Consider the following 16,969-nt stretch of genomic DNA (forward strand, 5'->3'; position numbering starts at 1 on the left):
TAGGAGAGAACGTTGAAATGACTTTCATGTAAGATGCTCTTCTCAGGGGCTCCCGAGGCTAAGGATGCGTTTAAACTCCTGACTGAATTCCAGATTAAAGATAAGGATTTGATGTTGCCACAGTTGAAGTCCAAGGTCATTTTGGGATACTACAAGTGAGGCCATGGTTTCAGCACAGAGAGTTAGGCTTTTCAGAATGCAGTTTTCTCTCTAGAGTTTCAGAGCTCAAACATGTGCGGCCTTTTTGGTGTGATCTTTGCTCAGACTTACTGTTTGTCAAAGGAAGAGTTTGCCTTCTAACTTGTAAAATTTCTCTGTCCTCAGAGTCTGCCTTAATTATTTATTACTCTTTAAAAAATCTCTTTTGACTTCTGAATAGAATGTATTATTCCAAGTCCTAGAGTAATTTAATTGATATATATTAAAAATAAAACAAGGGGAATATCAAGACCAGAAGCCACTACCTCAATGCTGGGAATTTCTAAGTTGTTATGGCTTTGGTTATAGACATATACAAACAATGCAATTCTGTGTTGTTTATCTTTATTGATGGTTACTTCACTGAAATGAAAGGCCCCAGTCCAAGTAGATACCTTAGCTTTCAAATCCCTATGTTTGACAAAATTCTAGTTTTTGCAACAGTTTTTTCAGTTCTCTGTAAAAAGAAAAGTGGGATTCCCCTTAGCAGACTGTTCACTTCGAACTTTCAGCTCACCGTTGCATGATGGGGAAGGCCCAGTTCCTGTTTCTCTCTCTCCAAACCCCACCCTCTCAGAGAATCTCCAACAAAGAAAAGGTGCCAAAAAGCCCAGTTCCCATTCCTCACTACTGTTGCAACTTTGTCCCCCGTTGCTGCCAGCAGCCTAAGTCCCCGCCCAAGCCTTCCAGCTTTTGACCATACTTGGGCACAAACCCAGCTTGTGGTGGACACATCATTGGCTCTTGTCAACAGGCTGTATAATCTCCATGATTTAGCTCAGGCATGCAGCTTCTCTGGCTTCAGTCTCTGGGCCTGGAGAACCCACCTGGAAGTTGTAATGCTCAAGTAAACCCGGTTTTTATTTTTTCAGTTTGACTTGGTCTGGAGTACTGTGTGGTCAGAGAAACCTATTATCAGGCCACAGAAAACCTATTACGGACTATCTGTGGTCACCATCAAGACACTTGTTTTCTTCTGATCTCTACAGCTTGTTTGGACACACAATCTTCTAATGACCCATCTAAGGATTGTGCTGTTAGCGGCAGAGTCTCAGTTCCAAGAACAGGTTCTGTGGATGACATTAGTTAAGCCCACGGTTTTAGTCACTGTTAAATTTCTGGCTGATAGCACAATCAAAAAATGAGAGTCAGCATCAGTCAAGCTATGACATTCTGGTATTCCTCCACATTCAAAAAATCTTCCCACATGTATGCCCACAAATTTGTATTCTGAGGCCAATTCTGGGCTGTTCAGCAATCTTGCCTTTGACACGCAGGAAAACCTGATCTACTTGGCAACCACTCACACCATATTTCAAACAATTCTGGAAATGCCCTCTATGAGTTTTATGACTGATTTTCTAAAAATATGGGAAATAAGTACCAGAGTCCACTTGGGAATTTGGTGAGGGCTAGAGCATGATAAGGTAGAGAGGGACAGCTTTTGGAGCTGGAAAAACTGGGTTCAGATTGTGTCTCATTTTCTGGCTGGCTAATATTGGAGAATCTTTAATATATCCTTAGTTTTAGTCTTCTCTCCATGGGGTGTGCTAACATCTATACAGGAAGCTCTTTTGAGGATGAAATGAAGCAATGAACACCAAGTTCAGTGCCTATGCCTAGTGAAGGCTCAGTAAATGCTTGCACTTTCCTTTTTTTTTGTAAAGATTTATTATTTATTTATTATGTATACAACATTCTGCCTCCATGTATGCCCGCATGCCAGAAGAGGGTGCCAGATCTCATTAAAGATGGTTGTGAGCCACCATGTGGTTGCTGGGAATTGAACTCAGGACCTCTGGAAGAGCAGGCAATGTTCTTAATCACTGAGCCATCTCTCCAGCCCCCACTTCTTGCTTTTTCAAACCTAGTAAAATGGGGGAACCAGTCCTGGCATCAGAAGTTCACAGATTCCTTTGGTTTGGCCTGACCAAGTAATAGGTCAACATACATGCCTTGGGAGACTTCATGTAAAGATATAGTTGGCTGGCTTTTCTTTGAGGGGAAAATGAAATATGAACATGGTAACACAAGACATACATTACAAAGAAGATGATTTTGACCAGGGTTGAGTACTACCTGGTCCTTTTGATGGGTGCACATTTCTTATCAAGTCCTGTATACCCTGTTCTTTTTATTGCTTGGTACTGTTACTTTTATTGCCAGCCACACTTGGGAGGTGGGATTGACCTGAGATTCTTGTTTAATGGACCTTTAGAGTTAGGCTCCTTCTATCGTCAGGGCATGTTCTTGAAATTCATGTGTAATATTAGGATGGGGAACTCTCTAAGATCCAGTAATGACAAAGGAGACGACAAACCATGACATTAGAAAAGACACAAATTTTATATTGTGAAAGAAAAAGAGAAGATATGCAGTCAAAAGACAACAATCGACTAGGAAAATAATTTCTAATGAAAATTAGGAGTTAGTATTGCTATTATGTAAGAATATTTTTCAAGTGTAAGAAAATGACAAAGAGAAAATTAAGTATAAGACATGATAGTGTAAGGGCTAGGCCAGAGCATTATTATTATAATTTTTGAGGTGATAGGAACCAAATAAAAGGTGATTTTAATGAAGAAATTTTAATAAATCCACAAAGTTAATTTCTCATGGAATTATTACAAAAAGTGAGAAATTTATATTTTGATCCACTAAATTGGCAATAATTAAAAACATTATTATATATGCTTTATATAAGAATATATAAAATTATATATTATAAAATATATATTATAAGAATAATATATTAAAAACAATAACATTATAAGTATGCATGGTAATGCTGGGAAAGTGAAAAGGTGTGCTTGAGAGAAACAATGTCCTGTATCTAGTAAATAACTGTGTGTTTTAGCTGTCAATATGACTTTGGAGCTGTATTGTAGAAGAATAAGCAGGCAGGATAATATGTAAAAGGTATTGCTTGTAGTGATAAACACAACAGAGCAAATGAAGCAAAAGCAAGAATATAGTGGCAGCAACCTGAATGCTTCTAAAGAGAGAACGATTAAATTTGTTAAATAGGTCTTCAGATTTACTTATGGGGGTGTCTTCTTAACCACTGAGCCAACTAACTCTAAACATACAGATTAAAGAAAGAATATTAAGAGCTGCAAAGGAAAAAGGTCAAGTAACTTATAAAGGTAAACCTATCAGACTTACACCGGACTTCTCTATGGAAACCATGAAAGCCAGAAGGTCCTGGATAGATGTACTGCAGAAACTAAGAGACCATGGATGCAAGCCCAGACTACTATAGCCAGCCAAGCTATCATTCACTATCAACGGAGAAAACAAAATATTCCAGGATAAAAACAAATTTAAACAATATGTAGCCACAAATCCAGCCTTACAGAAAGTAATAGAAGGAAAATCACAACCCAAGGAATCCAACATTGCCAACACTGCCTACAATAACTCAGACATCTAACAACCCTTCACCAGCACAACTCAAAGAAGGGAGACACACAAACTCTACTACCAAAAAAATAATAAAAACCGGAGTCAACAACCACTGGTCATTAATATCACTTAATATCAATGGACTCAATTCACCTATAAAAAGGCACAGGCTAAGAGATTGGATACAAAAACAGGATCCAACATTCTGCTGTTTACAAGAAACACACCTCAACCACAAAAACAGACATCTACTCAGAGTAAAGGGTTGGGAAAATGTTTTTCAAGCAAATGGACCTAAGAACCAAGTGGGTGTGGCCATACTAATTTCTAACAAATTTGACTTCAAACTAAAATCAATCAGAAGAGATAGAGATGGTCATTTTATACTCATAACAGGAGCAATTCATCAAGATGAAGTCTCAATCCTCAATATCTATGCCCCTAATATAAAAGCACCCACTTATGTAAAAGAAACATTACTAGAACTCAAGGCAGACATCAAACCACACACACTAATAGTAGGAGACTTCAACACACCTCTCTCACCAATGGACAGGTCAATCAGACAGAAACCTAATAGAGAAATAAGAGAATTAATGGAGGTAATGAAGCAAATGGACTTAACAGACATCTGTAGAACATTCCACCCAAATAGGAAAGAATATACCTTCTTCTCTGCAGCTCATGGAACCTTCTTGAAAATTGACCACATACTCAGTAACAAAGCAAACCTCCACAGATTCAAAAAAATTTTTAGTGACCACATGTGTCTTCTCGGATCACCATGGATTAAAGTTAGAATTCAACAATGAGGCTACCCCCAGAAAGCCGACAAACTCAGGGAAACTGAACAGTCAACTACTGAACCACATCTGGGTCAAGGAAGAAATAAAGAAAGAAATTAAAGTCTTCCTTGAATTTAATGAAAATAAAGAGACAACATACTCAAACCTATGGGACACGATGAAAGCAGTGCTAAGAGGAAAGTTCATAGCATTAAGTGCCCACTTAAAGAAAATGGAGAAAGCATACATTGGAGACTTAACAGCCCACCTGAAAGCTCTAAAAAAAAGAAGCAGACTCACCCAGGAGGAGTAGAAGACTGGAAATAATCAAACTGAGGGCTGAAATCAACGAAATAGAAACACAGAAAACAATCCAAAGAATCAATGAAACAAAAAGTTGGTTCTTGGAGAAAATCAACAAGATCGACAAACCCCTATCCAAACTAATTAAACGGCAGAGAGAGAACACGCAAATTAATAAGATCAGAAATGAAAAGGGGGACATAACTACAGACACAGAGGAAATTCAGAGAATCATTAGATCTTACTCCAGCCTTGATTAAAATAGTTTCAAAACATCCTTTTAAAAGATGATCGATACAGTGAAACAAGACTGGTTATCTCTTGGAAGATTGCTTGGGAAAATAAATGACTGGAGATTGTATATGTAGGGTCACACCACGTTGAACTCCCCACATATATGTATGTTTCCCTATGAGAGGCATGTAAGCATGGAAGTGAGAGACTACTTTACAGTAGAGGGGTGGGTGGGCTAGTTGGAGTCTGCCAGAATGCTTGCTTTCAAACAAATGACATTCTAAAATCATATTACATGCAATCTATGCATTAGTTCTAAAAGAAAAAGTCAAATAAGAAAATAATTTTAAAAGGTTTTTCATCTCTCTCTCTCCCTTGCTTTCTTCTCTCTCTTTTCATAGATAGGTTTATTTCACTTTTTTTTTCTTTTATAAAACCCTACGTTGTAGTCACAGATGGAGCCTGGTAGAAACATTTTCCCTCTGCAAGTTGTTAGCTTCCATGTTTCCCTCAGAAAGTTCCTTGACCCGTAGAAAACACACTGCTCAGATACTTTTGAGGCACCCAACAGGGTCACTTTTTGTTCCAGTTATGAGTCAAACATTTGTCCTTGATCCCAGCATAGCACCCTCTGCGGCCACAAACAGTCCCTGTTTACAGAGAGCTCAGAGGCCTCCTGCAAAGTATTTAAAAAATGCACAGGCTCACACACCATTTCAGGTTAGACTTTGACTTTCTAAAAATTATCTATCGTACTTGGGCTTCATTAGGATGCGAAATGAAAATTATGTGTGAACTTTACCTCTAATATATGCAGTTGGCCTTTCCCCGCCAATTACCCAGTCTTCATTAGGACGTTTGTGGAGCCATTCGAGTCAGACCTGCTACAGTCAGTACCACCTACGCATGCTCTCTGAAATACGACACTCCTCAGCAGAAAGGTGTCCATGGCACTTGGTATCAAGATGATAATCTTCGGCCTTCCTGTGTAAGATTTACAACCGTGACCTTAGGTTCCGTTTCTCCTGGAGTGTAGACTCTTTAAGTGACCAGTGACGAGAGCTGGTAGTTACAAGGTCAGTGTGAACTGCCTAATGTAATGTTAGGATCGTGCTTCCTAAGGGCTGGGCTGTATTAGCGACGTGAAACAAAGTGAATTTTAATGTCTGTGGAAGGCAGAGCTGTGATAAACGAGCTACCCCAGGAATGATACATTTCCATCGCAGCAGAGTTCAACGCCAGAGCCCAGCTGAGTCCATGATAACCATCCTTTACTTAAAAAAAAAATAGAAATTCATTTTACTGTGTTAATTAATCAGAAGCTACCGCGTTAAAGAGATGAAAAGAAAGAGTTACAAGACAGCTAGTTCTACCTTAGGTCCAACTTTTTTGCCGGCATGATGAAAAAATGCTGAACAGGGGATGAGGCCAAACTGTAAGTAACATCCTTCCATTGCGTTCATTCACCACCACCTAGAACTTGAATGGGACTTGTCGTTTTTGCTACAGTTTCAAAATAAATATTTCGTTTGGGTAAAATTCATTTATAGCGCGATGGCAAGCCACAAAAGCAGAGTAAGATTCCATGCGTCGGCAGGGTGTGAACACTAGGTGGCACTCTAGGGCTGCTTTTTCAGCCTCTCCCCGGCGTTCAGGTTCCGCCTATGGTAATTCTCTCCTTTAAAAAGAGCAAACAAACTGTTTAAACAAAGGGTCCCTGTAGTTGCTGTTTTTATATTTATAGTCGTGTAATCAATATGTTGGAAGAGTAATTAATTTTTAACCTCCATCCACAGGGAGAGCAAATGTTAGTGGAGTTAATGGACGGAGCAGGCTTCATTGCTCTAAAGTAACACTAATGATAAGGTAGGGGAGAAAGTCAAGGGTTGTAAACAACGGTGCCATCAAACGCGATCATAAAGCAACGCTGCAACGCGAGCCGGGCCGCTGACCCCTGGTCTCCTTCGGTGCAGCTGTGTTTTCTGCTTAAGTCAACCCGATCTTCCGAAGCAACCTCCTAACCGATCTTTCAGGATGCTCCTTTTCCACTCATGGGGTTATTATTTCACGTAATTCTGAGTATTTCTGCTTTCATTGCCCTCTGTGTGAAACCCTCTGTGGTTGCTGACTATTTCCTAACACCACGGGCCGATATCCAAGCCCTGCAAGATCTGGGTCTTCTCTACATTCCTGGAGCACTGCACAACCCTGGTGCCCTTATTTGGGGGTGCCCTGCGATTCTTCACATACAACGTTTTATGGGCGCTCCTGTTGGCAGGCTTTGTGTCCTGTTCCTTCAAGAGTTGATAACTCAGAGCAAACGATTCTGGATGACTCACTGCCATGGCAAGGATGGACTGACCTTGCCCGAGTTGGGAGGTTGAAAGCCAAAAGCAGCACAGGACTCAACTCTTCCGTTCTGAGTCGGTCCCCTACAACCCTGCTCTGTCCTTGACTTGGCAAACCCGCTTCCCCACATCATGAGAAAATAAGGAACGCGATTATGCTGTAGGCAGAGGAGGCTTACATCGGATTACATACTGAGATATAGTATCAATTCAGACTCTTATTTATTGCCACAGCGTTATCATATTCAAATTAATCTTGTTTGCTTCATTCATTCTCACGCTTTTTTGACTTCTTTACTGGCAACAAGGAATGTGTTTTTCCTGACTTTTCAACTCGGTTTAATCCAGAGGCATTTTCTTTTGTAAAGTCTTCCTTAAACTGCTTCATATTATAATGAAGAGTCTTGCATATGGCACTCTTAAAATTTTCAATTTATGGGCTGGGTGGTAGTGGTGCATGCCTTTAATCCCAGCACTCGGGGGGTAGAGACAGGCGGATCTCAGGGAGTTCGAGGCCAGCCTGGTCTACAAGAGCTAGTTCCAGGACAGCCAGGGCAGGGCTGTTCACAAAGAAACCCTGTCGCGAAAAATCAAACCAACCAACCAACCAACCAACCAACCAACCAACCAACCAACCAATCAACCAACCAACCAAACAAACAAAAACCCAAAAAACTTACATGCCTATTGTAATAATTTACTGCAATCAAGATTTCTGTCCTTATTTGTCTCTCCCTCCTTCTTTCTCCTCCCTCCTTGTCTCTCTTCCTCCTCCCCACTCCTCTCTCTCTCTCTGGGGAAAGTCTGATGTAGCCCAGGTGGTTCTCTAGTTGGCTAAGTCACCAAGGATGACTTTGAACTCTGGTCACCTCTGCTGCCACTGGCTAAGTATTAGGGATACAGGTGCATATGTCTTCACATTCAGCTTTATGTAGAAGAGCAAACCTTGGGGTTCAGTGTATGCTGGGCAAGCGGTCCTCAACTACTTATCTAGCCTTAGTGTTTTTAATAATGTATAAGTGATATAAGGATCTGTCAATCTTTGGAGTCTCTGCATTGCATAATCAAAAGCCTGGTCCAACATAACTGGTTTTGCAAATGCTCAATTTACCAACAATGTATAGTACAGATCTTCATGAAGGGACCAGGATGGACAATTGTATTAAGAATCAGGGATGTTTTCCTTTTGGAACAATCATCATTAAAGCGGGAAAGTTCTGATATCTTCTATTCCACCAAAGCCACTGTTGGTCCTGGTCTGGTTTCCACACTGTGAAAGACATCACTTACCTTTCCACATTCGCTCCTTCCCTAATCCAGCAGATTTGGGAAGAAGAAAGGACTGCTTTTCTGACTTTTTCCTAGCAGGAGGAGCAGATCCAAGACTGTATTCTGGTCAGGCACGTTAGGGGAAGGGTTTTGAGGCTCTTTAGGAAGGTTCTGAAAACATGCTGACCCAGGCCTTCCTCGTTCTTCCAGCAGCTCAGGAAGCCATCTGGACTGCGAGATGACCTTCAGGACAGAAAACACATGTGAGGGTTTGCCTGTGTTGGAAAGAAAACCCCCAATGCAGCAGGGTTGGCAAGTAGAGCATAATGAAAGATGGTTCGAAAGGAGGACTGTGCCCTCACAAATGGATTGTCATGCACCACAGAGGGAGGGAGTTCATTATAGACGAACGTGCTTGGCCCCCTTTTCTTCATCCTGCCCTTTCTTAGCCTCCCCACCGTGGGATGCTGCATCATGAAGGACCTTGGCAGATTCTGTCCTCTTATCTCACACTTCTCCAGAACCATTAACTAATAAATTTTTGTTTGTTATAAATCACCCAGTCTTTACCATTCTGTTATAGCAGCACAGAGTGGATGGTGACACCACACACAGGGGTGGCAGGGCAGAGAGCCTGGGTCTGCAAAACTGACGACATCTTACACTCTCCAGATCCCCTAGCTGCGCATCGTCACCTGCTTTATTTGAAAGACTCTGATCGTGGGTAAACATGCTGGTTTGGGTTTTCTGAGTGTACGTTTGGAACAGTCCCTTTTGATTGTCTTGAGAAACCTTCTCAACTTAGGAGGGTGGTTACATAAGCTTATCATCTGAGCATCGGCCGGAGTAAGGATGCCTCGTGTGAAGAGGCAAACGCAGAAGGGATAATTTTCTACTTTGAAACCAGAGAGCATCTCAGACATAGTTTGCAGCAGTAGTGGTGCAAACTGCAGAGTGATTCGAATGAAATGAAGTACACCAGAGGGACCCTGTCATCTGAGGCTACTGTTGTGATGCGGGGTGACTTGAGAGTGGGCAGTGCTTGTTTGCCCATTGCATTCAGTTGGGCTAGAATTGATCTGGAAGAGGTGTGCTTTTCCTTTTTAATTCCTTAGAGCCAGTAGTGGCTACATTCTGCTTTTAGAACCAGCAATTTACTCTACTAACACAGGGAGAATGGGTTAAGGGGTTTAAAATAGGGACAAACTAGGTTTAAGCATGCATGGTTTTATTTAATCTTTTTCAGATAACAACCCTGCATTTTTAGCCTGACATAAGTAACTCTTTCTCAGTCTCAGTCCTGGAATCTCTGAACGGTGCCCTGAGGCTGTGTCCTTGACTCCCTGTGTCTTTTCTCTCTAGCTGCTCTCATCCTGGCCCTAAGCTTCCTATCACCCAAAGTTGATACCTCTCTATGGGCCGATGGCTCTAAGTGCTATGGGACACGTGCCTCCTGGGTACAGCAGAGTTAGCTAGTGTCCCCTGTTGAATCTCCCTTCCTCAGAACAGGGCTCATTACATAGCACACCCTCAACAACATTTTTAAATTGAATAATAAAATTATTATAAAAAATAAATTGAAAACTAAAAACCAAATTTATCCAGAGGCTAATTGGGAGAGGGCGGCGCAGCTGGGCCAGGAAACAGGGCCTATCTAGCTTCAACCCCTTCTGCAAAATTTCACTCTTAGTCCTTACTGATCAACCAGTTTTCTGCTGTAAAGGCGAGAGCAATTTTAGCTAGATAAAATTAAAAAAAAAATCAGAAATGATTTCATTTGTATTCCCTGTAAACAATATTTACCTGAGCCTCACATTTTTTACTTGAATTGTTTTAATAATTGTCCAAATTCTCACTTTGTTTGGCTATCATTTTGTATTGTTTCTATGTGTGAAGAACCATTTCCTTTTAAAAATAATGTTATCTGCACCCTTATGAATTAGTTAACTTTCTTTCCAACATTTACTTTGGGCCGTGCAGATGTGCCCTAATAACACTGCTCATTGAAAGGATAAAGACTTTTAATTTTCTTTTGGTAACTTATAAAAATCACCTCCTATAGTGTGAGAAGGCTTGTTGTTCTTGGTAATATTTCATTTCCTTAGCAAGAATATTTTCTTCTGCCTTCCATTGTCATCAGACAAAAAAAGATACAATTAAATCAAGGAAATCTGGCAGGGTTGCTTTTGGAAAATGAAATGAATTGAAGTTTTGATTTAAACAAAGAGTGATGTATTATGCTGGAAAAACATTGACCCAGTGAGATGAAGTTCATCATGCCTCTCGTGAGCCCATGAGACCATCCCCATCAGCATTTGTGTTTGGCTTTGAGAAAGAGCTATTATTTGGCTCCAAACTTTGGACTCAGAAAAGTCATGAGGCAATTTAAGGGTTATCTAGCAACAAAGGACCAGACCCTCCCGATGAGTAGGCTGTTGCCAGTTGTATGCCACTTCTAGTCCTTAGCTCTTTTGAGTATCACATCTTGCGAATGAGCCCAGTGATCACACAGATTGAGTGAGGCCATGGGGCTCGTTGAGGGAGCTTTGGGAATCAGTGTGTTGTATGGAGACTTTGGAAGGAAAGATTTTATTGAGAAGGGTATAATCACGATACCTGGGCAGGGTGAAGCCCACCGATAGCCCCAGACAATCAGAAGGATTACCCGAGGAATCATGATCCTGGAGCCTGAGACGCTGAAGCTGAATGGACATCAGAGAAAGGCCAAGTCATCAATCAATCAACCAACCAATGAGCAATAAGAATAGCCCATTGAATATTTAATATTTGCAATCAATTCTATTGCATATAATTATAGATAAGGAAAATACAACCTAATATATATACCTGACGTGTATATAATGTATCTTGATTGCATTCACCCTGTGTTTCTCTCTCTTGTTCTGTTTATTTGGAAGTAATTATGGCAGGGCCTTCTCCATTGAATCTTCTTGAAGTGCAGAACAGATTACAGATAACAAAAAGAAAAAATTGAAAATCAAGGTCTTTCGAATGGAAACTAGGATTGAGGAAGATTCAGTGATTCGTCTGAAAAATCACTCCACTCCTCACGGGTGAATTGGTTCAAACCTAGCACATGGGATTCCAAAATATGCTCAATCAAACGTGTGTGCCAGTCATTCTAACCAGAAAGAGAGTGAGCGGTGGCCCTCTTAGGTTGCTGGCTCTGACTTATGATAGGATTAAACCAGTAACATGATGGCAGGGGTTTCAAGTTTCTGCATGTGTCGCCTTATGTAACAGATAAAATTAGGTTATGTGTGCTTACGCCACAGGGGCAGTTGGAGTCAACAGCCCATCCCTGCCATGTCTGCTTTCACACGCTTAGTTCAGTCAGTAAAAAAGTCACCCGTGAGCTGCGTGCCTGCAACAATGCCTCACAGAATATGTTTTGTAAGGAGGCAGGGAATTATACTTACAATCTCAGCTTAAAAATTTTTAAAACTTCTGGGCAGTTTCAAACTTCTGTCTCAAAAGGGAACACGAGTTTAAGAAAGGGTAGCAGATTGTTAACTTTCAGAAGTGACCTTGTACTGTTTTTGCAAGTAGGAATAAGCAAATATGCTTTGGAGGATGAAATAATTTCAGTCTCTCCTCTAGAGAGCCCTGGTCTGAAAAAGCCCCGACTGTAAGCCACTAGAGCCGTGGTTCTCAACCGGAGGGTCTCGACTATCATCAGGGTTGCATAACAGAAGTTTTGCATATTAAATATTTACATCGTGATTTATAACAGTAGCAAAATTGCAGTTATGGAGTAGCAACGAAATAATTTTATCGCTGGAAATCACCACAACATGAGGAGCTGTATTAAACGGTCGCAGTACCAGGAAGACTGGGAAACCACTGCTGTAGACAGAAAGAACAGTTAATTTCTTATCCTAGCTCTGTGGATGCAGTTCTGATCCTGAGTGGGTACTTTTGGTCTGAGTTCATAGTCACAGGTTTAGAGACAGACTCTGGCCTGCGGAGCTCCAGTTGAGTCACAAACAGTTTAATAAAAACGATGGAAACTCTTGAAAAACCGACTGACACTGCTGACTTAGTCTGGATCCCTTCCCAAGGTGGAGCGTTCCTGGGCTAACATACGAAGACTTTCAGCAGGCGTCATTCCGGAAAGCCAGGCTGGACGGGCAGAGACAGGGGTCAGAGGACATTTCTGTCCGCTTTATAGCATTTGGTCCAGTTAAATGTTTTCCCATGAGGATCTAATTTATAATAAACAAACCCAAACAGTATAAAGGAATGATGCAGGAAAATTTAAAAATAGGTTTTGAATCAGGTAGGTGATATAGTCAGATATTTGATTTTGGCAGCTGCCTTTTAAATTAAAAGGAGAAAGCAGTATAGAGTGGGCAGAATGGAGAGGTCAATGGTTGGAAGAATCCCAGGCTTCTAAACCTAGTGTAACCAGGAGACAATGTTGTAAAGCCCATAGAGAGATACTCTTATCCACATCGTCTTCAGGTCAGAGCGTTTAGGACAAAATCATTCTATTGTAGAAATTCGATGTGCTTACACTAGAGGGAGTTATATTTTTATTAACAGTTTCATTATCTGTCAATTAAATATTTTATAAATATACATATCCCCAGAGTAAAATTATGGGACAGATGTGTGAAAGGCAACAACTGTAAAGCACATCTATTTTCTGAATCACAGATTAATATTAATGATAATAATTATAACAATAATAAACTCAGTAAGCACAGTTAGTGGCATGTCCTGCTTTCACTTCTTCCTCCCGTGAGTCAGTCAGCCCTGATTTTTCACTTTCGTCATTTTAAACATTCATTTACTAAACCAACAGCATTTCATTAAGTGAGACTAATCCCTGAGAGTATTACCTTAGCCCATTAGCTTCCAGACAGCCATTAATCCCCGTGACACGTCCCGGGATGACATCATTATTGTTATTCCTATTTATTTTGTTATTTTTATTTTATTTCTGAACTAAGTTCACTTTTTGAAAAACTATCTGTATAGTTAGTTTTAACAGGGGGTGTTTTCTTTCTGAATTGTTTGGGAGCAGTCATTTGATGCTTCTTCACCAGGTGCTCCCAGAGCCCCCGTGGCTACCCCAGACGCTAAGGCAAATGTTCTAATTCTTGCAGCATAACAAATTAGAAACAGCTCTGCAGAAGGCTGGCACTAGGATATTTGGGTAGTTTTTCTTTATTGGGGCTTCTGAAATTATCTCTGAGGATCATGTGACTGAAGTTGGGTTTCTTGGGGCGGGTTTTACAAAGACCCCGCACTGGGTATTTCTTCTTTTACCACTGAGGGACATGGCGATTTTTTAGTCACGGCTGTGAAGAAGGAAAGGCCCTGCCAGCTTGTCTCTAATGGAAGGAGCAGATGTCAAAGTAAGGGCTTGGTCTGGCAGAGAGCACATGACCAGTTCCTAGCACTCAGCATCAGGGCCAGAGCCAGGGGTGGGACACAGTATTGGTACTCTTAACTACCATGTGCCAAACCCTGGATTTGATTCTGAACATTACAAAAAATAATAAAATAGAATAGAATACGCAAAACAAAAAATAAAACAAGAGACGGGCAGCCGAGAGGCATAAAACCACTGAGAAAATTAAGAGGAACCACAAAGGTAGATGAAATATGGAATTTAAAAATAGGATATTATGGTTCCATAGACCATAAGTGAGGAACACAAATGGTTTGGGGGATAAAAACAGTTCTGACATATTTGGATGCCAAAGATTTTTAGAGTTGATCTCTTTTGGCCTGGTAAGATTTTATGCATTTTTGTAGTTCCAGCCAAGTGGTCTAAGGATTACTGGATGCTTCTGCCAGTCTGGAACTCTGTGTAGTGAGGAGAATGGACTTGTGAGGCAGTGAAAAAGTGAATGCGTAAAGACAGAAGACTTCTCCCACAAAAGGGAAGGGAATTGTCATTGCAGGTCAGGCCAGTGCTCCAAAATAACGTAGGGTTGTTATTTATTTAAGATTGAGAATTCTGTTTATTCATAAGAAACATGACCATTTTCATCTAAGAATTTCTTCTTCAATGCTACACGAAATTTATTTGAAACTTATTCTAAGTTGGACATTTCAATGATATTCTCTCTCCATCTCTTTCTCTTTCTCACAGACGGACAGACAGACAGACACGCGCGCGCACACACACACATGTATGCGTGTACACCCACATGTGCTGCTGTGGAGACTGGAGGTTGGCATTGGGTGCTTCTCTTTACCCCTCTCTGCTGTGTCTCTTTGAGATAGTCAACTGCTGAGCCTAGATAGCTCACCTATCCACTGGACCAGTTGACCAGAGAGTCCCAGAATTATATTGTATATAATCATGCCACTCCATCCCTCACTCCGTTTAAATTCAAATTTCAGCCGGGCGGTGGTGGCGCATGCCTTTAATCCCAGCACTCGGGAGGCAGAGGCAGGCGGATCTCTGTGAGTTCGAGGCCAGCCTGGTCTACAAGAGCTAGTGCCAGGACAGGCTCCAAAGCTACAGAGAAACCCTGTCTCGAAAAAGGAAAAAAAAAATTCAAATTTCAAATTTTAAACTCTTTAAACACACACACTCACAGACACACAAAAAAAACCCCTCAAAACTTACTGAGTACATTTTCTGTTGCATGCATGTGTTTAGGGATTAGGTAAATTATCAGGGAGTCCAAGCCTTTTTTTCTTTTTACTTTTGGTAACATGGGTGTTGGGGATTTGAACTCAGGTCTTCATGATATGCAGCAAGCGCTTTATCCCTGATCTGTCTCCAGAACCCCCAATCTTTTTTTAATTAATTAATTTATTTCTTTATTAAAGATTTCTGCCTCCTCCCTGCCACCGCCTCCCATTTCCTTCCCCCTCCCCCAATCAAGTCCCCCTCCCTCCTCAGCCCTAAGAGCAATCAGGGTTCCCTGCCCTGTGGGAAGTCCAAGGACCACCCACCTCAATCCAGGTTTAGTAAGGTGAGCATCCAAACTGCCTAGGCTCCCACAAAGCCAGTACGTGCAGTAGGATCAAAAACCCATTGCCATTGTTCTTGAGTTCTCAGTAGTCCTCATTGTCCGCTATGTTCAGCGAGTCCGGTTTTACCCCATGTTTTTCAGACCCCGGCCAGCTGGCCTTGGTGAGTTCCGGATAGAACATCCCCATTGTCTCAGTGTGTGGGTGCACCCCTCGCAGTCCTGAGTTCCTTGCTCATGCTCTCTCTCCTTCTGCTCCTCATTTGGACCTTGAGATTTCAGTCCGGTGCTCCAATGTGGGTCTCTGTCTCCTTTCTTCGCCTGATGAAGGTTAATATTCAGGAGGATGCCTAAATGTTTTTCTTTGGGTTCACCTTCTTATTTAGCTTCTCTGGGATCACAAATTATAGGCTCAATGTCCTTTATTTATGGTTAGAAACCAAATATGAGTGAGTACATCCCATGTTCCTCTTTTAAACCATAGCAATAATAAAGGATTTAGAGTTATTTAGATATTAATTATATGATTTGATAAGTAATTCATATGAGGAAGGGGCAATACTGTGGAGGAAGGGTGTACGTGAGGAGTGGGAAAAGGAAGGGGTGAGGAGTGAGTGTAGGGGAGAATCCAACCCAGGCAATGTTATCAGGAAACCTGTTACCCTGTATGGCAATCAAAAGGTAAAAGAAAATACATTATTATAAATAAGTAAAAATGAAAAAAGTAATACATATGAGCCTTTTGAATCCATATTTTTTAATAATAAGAACACATGTATCAGAATAACTCATAAGCATCAGTAAAGGAACAGGAGAGGACAGACATTCCTTCCGTCTCGAGTATTTGTTCAGTATTCGCTTTGAAGCCAACACCGCCCTAGCCAGATGACAGGACAGCAAGCCCTGTTAATGATGGACTTTTCATTACCATGGGTATGCTTTTTCAGTTTGCCTAGATTCCTGCTCCAGGGTCACATGGTAAGTCAATAGTAGTTATAAACCTCTCAGCATGGTGATCAATACCCTCGGACTGATGTAATCTAGACCTTTGCTCTGATTTACAACAAAGGACAGTTTGGGCAGCCGCTGTTTTATTACCTTCAATTCACCAACTGAAATATTGCACTGGCTTATGACGGAAGTTTTCTTCCATTTCTGTGATAGATAGCAAATTAAGATAGTCCCGAAGAAAAAGGTCAGATCCGAAGAGGGAAGGCAGCGGTAGGTGTCGTTCCCTTTGAGGTATGTCTGCATGCCTTTCTGTGTCATGACATTATCTGAGGTGCCCGACTGAGTCGTGTCTGGATAGCCCTGTGTCCAGTCATCTGCATGGAAAAGAATGTCCATGAAGTGTTCTTTAGCTTCCCAACACATACCACCCACTTAAACAATCCAGGATACAAGCTACTTTGCCTGAATGGAACCGGAGCGGTCAGTAACACCCCACTTGAGCAAAATGGAAGCATGA

This window comes from Chionomys nivalis, chromosome 1 (genome assembly GCF_950005125.1).
Source record: "Chionomys nivalis chromosome 1, mChiNiv1.1, whole genome shotgun sequence".
Classification (NCBI taxonomy): Eukaryota; Metazoa; Chordata; class Mammalia; order Rodentia; family Cricetidae; genus Chionomys; species Chionomys nivalis.